Source organism: Pteropus alecto, unplaced genomic scaffold (assembly GCF_000325575.1).
Source record: "Pteropus alecto unplaced genomic scaffold, ASM32557v1 scaffold3, whole genome shotgun sequence".
Taxonomy (NCBI): Eukaryota; Metazoa; Chordata; class Mammalia; order Chiroptera; family Pteropodidae; genus Pteropus; species Pteropus alecto.
This window is the reverse complement of record NW_006442484.1, coordinates 37,325,161-37,329,779: the sequence shown is the minus strand read 5'-3', so window position 1 is coordinate 37,329,779 and position 4,619 is coordinate 37,325,161.

The following is a 4,619-nucleotide window of genomic DNA, read 5'->3' as shown; positions in this document are numbered from 1 at the left end:
GAGACATGTTCAAGAATGTTTGCAATACACTTTGCACACTTTAGTAATGGGGGGGCGAGGGGGAAGGAAAAAAACAACCCAAAACCCGATTCTGATATATTTGTCCAACATAATATTATACAAAACTGAAAATTAATTATAACCACATGCAACAATATAGATGAATTTTAGTAACCAAATCTTAAGGAAAAAAAAAAATTGATGCAAGCCATGGAAGACAAAATAGCCTTTTTATAAAATTAGAGAGCTATTATTTATATACACATTTATATGCCAAAACTTTTAAAAAGTGAAGCATGATGAACACCAAGTTTAGGAAAGTGGTGACCTCTGAGAATGAGGAAGAAACATAGGAGTAGGGTAGGTAAGGAGCTCATGAGAAAATTATTAGTAATATGTTATTATTCTATGTTATGAATTAGATGGTGGATTCAGGGGTTAAAATTAATTAATATATTGGTTAAGTAAAGATAAATGTATAATTGATTGCTGCTAAAAATAAAAATCAAGTTTAGAAGTTCTGAAATTCCAGGTTAAGAATTTAAATTCTAAGTAATCTGAGCCTTTTGAGCAGAAAGGTAACATAATTGTAAATAAATTAATCTTTTCCACTGGAAGTGAAAAAGGCAGAAAATCCCTTGCCAAATCCAAATGCGAGCTGATGGAGTTCTGGTCTTAGAGGCTAAGTGGCCCTGGAAGAGACTTGGAAGGAAAGAGAAACAGGGCTAAGAACTGATAGTATCTTGGTGGAAATACAAAATGCAAAAGCAAGAGAGAAGTGAAATATGAAGCCAAGAGTCAATAACAATTTTTAAAACGATCATTTTAGATAGTTTTTTAAGGTGATATGAAGAATTTTAAATCATTTGATGCCATCCCTATAGTGGCGAAATTTATGCTAAATAATATTTTGAGGCTCTTCCCAGTCCTTATTATTTACTGGGAATTGAATACAAGAGTAAAACTGTGATAATCCAAATCACGATTGGGTTTTTAGCTACTTCTTCTAGATCAGTTATATCTGTGTAGCTGAGAAGAATTATCCGTTTGGTGTTGGTTCTTTTTATATTTTTGTTTTTTTGTTCTTTATAGCAGATATAAAGGGACCTCTCAGCTAAAAAGGTTAAAGAAGCCCAATTCCAAATTGTAGTATAAATAGTCACTGCCTAATGTCAATTAATCTTAAATTTAGAATATACTTCTATAGCCAACATTTCTCTGAAATATTTAATTGGTACTCTGTTTTCTGCATTTGATAAAAATAAAAAATTTTATTAGTGAATTTAATTCTGTGGGTTGAGTTGTTAGTCTCAGTACTCTATTTATATAATTATTTTTCAAGTTTATTTTCTATTTTTATCTTGTCCTTCAACTGCAGTGTAGTTCAGGGTTGCCTATTTTTAGTGCACTCAAGTACCACACTGTGGAAATGCTTTAACACTTCACTATATAACTATGGCAGTCCTGGACTGCATCTTCCCTCATAGCAGGCAGCTTGTACTTATTTTATGTGTCTTCCAATTTAAAGGATGAGTCCAACGTTTCCTATTCACTTATCATAAAGAATATCTATACTACTGCAAGAAGAAAGAAAAGCAATAAAATATTTTGATTACCCCTGGATGTTAGAAGAGACCTCAAACACTTCATCTAAAAATAAGACATTTAATACAAGTGCCAGAGATAAAGTAAATAATTTTTGGTAACCCTGGGACTTTTGGTTTACTCTTTGTCCAGTCTTGATTTTGAGAATCCTAATGTGAAAATCATTTTATTTTTTTAAGGGAAAAAAGTCAGAAAATAAACTTGACTAGTTGAAGATTCTTTGACAGCTTTCTTTTCTTTTTTAAATTCTCGTTTAGAGGAACTGTTTGTAGAACAAGCTGACATTCATTTAAATATGAATTTTAAATCTGCCTCAAACAAATTTGATATCAGAATGGGGGCCAAAATGACAAGTGTGTTTATGGATATCCAGTTGATATTTTTGCAGATTATCCAATTCCACTAACTTCTAGAAGGCTGAGAAGTGAGATCAGAAGAAAAGAAATGAATATGTAATTATGACGTGATGCTGTGAAGTAAGATAACAGTGGCTGTGTAAATGGAAATGTATGTTTCCTCCTCCTTAGCCATCAGGCTGTCAATGCCATCTGTCGCATAATGTGAGGAACAACTGAGTTCCTCTTCAACAAACATTGGCAGTTGGTCTTTTCATTTCTTCTCATAATACTTGTCTTTATCAGTACAAAGGTCTCTGGAGCATCACAGAGATTTCTGCTTTAAGGAATGCAGCAAAACAAAATTAGGATTGCTTTCTTGAAAACTTAAGTGGCCATAAAGGAATAAGAAAAATGAAAAATAAAGTATTCCAAGGACGTCTTCCCAGCACGATGTTTCTGATGTGAAATTCCACTTGCTACTCGCTTGGAAAGGTATGAATTACCCTAGAAATACCAATGATTTTGATACTCAGTCACCAGGGTGTGGAATAGCAAAATAAAGCATGGTTTCACTTGGATGCAAAAGAAGAAAATGACACGTGAACATTTAGAGACATATTACATTCAGGCTATGGTATTCACACTGTACCTTCCTTAGCACTTAACATAATTGTAGTTTAAAAGTTATTTGTCCAATTATTTGTTTAATGACTATTCCCCCTCTAATAACCTTTATTCTCCATGAGGACAGAACCATATTTATCTTGTTTATTCTCCATCGGTAGTCCATAATACATAATAATAACAGCTAACATTAATTTGCCCTTACCATATGATCTTCTAAATGCCTCATTGTTAAGTCACTGAATTTATAACAATAGGTGTTATTACCTCCATCTTACAAATGAGTAAACTGAGGCACAAATTACCCAAGATCACATATCTAGTAAATATAAATATTTAGTAACTAGTAAATAGAAAGCCAGAATATAAACCCAGGTACTCTGACTTCAGAGTCTTCATTCTTCTATATTGCCTGTTGTATAAGGCATACAATATAAGTATCTGATAAAAGAACGAATGAGCAATTTACTAAGTTACTTTTTTTTTTTAGCTCGACTAAGTGAGAAATAGATCATTTGACTGTTTCTTCTACTCTCTCATTAGGGATATTGATCCACTTCCCTACAAATGTTGTAAGATAGTAGAGGCAGTCAATAGTATTGATAGTATAATAATATGACAATGGCCAGGCTTCAATTTTGATAAAACTGTTGCAGAATTCCCTCACTTTCTAAAGAGACATCAAGGAAACTTTTGTCATTCACATTAAATTTGCTCAAAGTTATCTTCACTTCCATTTAAACATAATCTGCCATAGATACACATAAATATATTAGACGGCATAGAACTCTTTCATAGTACTTATAAAAGTGGCTTACACATTTAGAAATTCCTATAAATGAATTCATTTATTGGTTTTAAAAACATTAAGCGCCCATTCTGTAAAGTGCTATGGCTTCTAATCAATTTCCTACCTCTCCCCAAGGCCTTTTATTATTCCTTCTAAAGAGAAGAATAATTCTGAATGGTCACTTTCTCAGTGTTTATATTTATTGTATATTTTAAACTTGACTTCATTATTACTTGTCTACCTTTTAATAGATTGCCACAAAGAAACACAAATTTCACTGTTTTATAAATAATAAAATTCTCTAATCAGTAGAAATAATAGATATGTATACTAACAAATACATTTGCTTGTTCCAAAATTCTATCTCATGGTAAAATTACAGTAATAATTAAGTGAGGAGAGATTTTATTGCTTTTGCTAAAACCAGTTTCATTCGAGTGCATAGGGTCTGAGTGAGGCGGTGTGGTTTTCAGAGAGCTGTGTTCTAGTGCTGGTGAGGCCACCAATTTACCAGGAGATCTTCTCCAAGTCACTTAATTTCTCAGAGCCTCAGTTTCTTCATTAGCCTTACAAACTTATATTAAATGATCCTTGTCTCTCCAAAAAAACTTCTATTTTAATGAATCATCACACCACTACTGTGAATTTAATATTAACATGGTTTAAAGTAGCCATTTTTGAGGGGGAGGGGGAACCATCCTTTCTGGAAATCTAGATTCCATCTAAGTGATACTGTTTGTCTATGAAGAAATAGAATGAGCTATGGCAAAGTGACTTGTGTAAATGATCTCATTCAGGAGGCACCGAGGGGACAGAGACTTGTCATTGCCAAGTAAGTCACATTTAAATTCCCTCAAGCCTTGAGAAATAATGTGAGGGAAAGTGCAAAAATAGCACAGTCATTCCTTTGGACCAAGTTGACTCCTGGGCCTCCTGAGAGCGCCACAGCTGTGTATTCATCTATATGCAAAGAGAAATAATAAGAATCATCTATTTTTGGCACATGGCATTTTTCTATATACCAGTGTGCTCATCTATCAATATATTTTATGCTGAGCCTTTTGATAAGGAAAGATCGACCACGCACACTGCCTTGTACACATACTGAAGATCCTTTCCCCCTTTGCAATAGGAAAATTGCAAGAGCACACAGCCTCACTCTACCAACCACAATGAAACTAGAGGCAGCTAGCTGTATCTGATTGAAACCATGGAGAGAATTGAGATTGACAGAGTTGCAGGGCTAGGAGGTTAATGAGTCC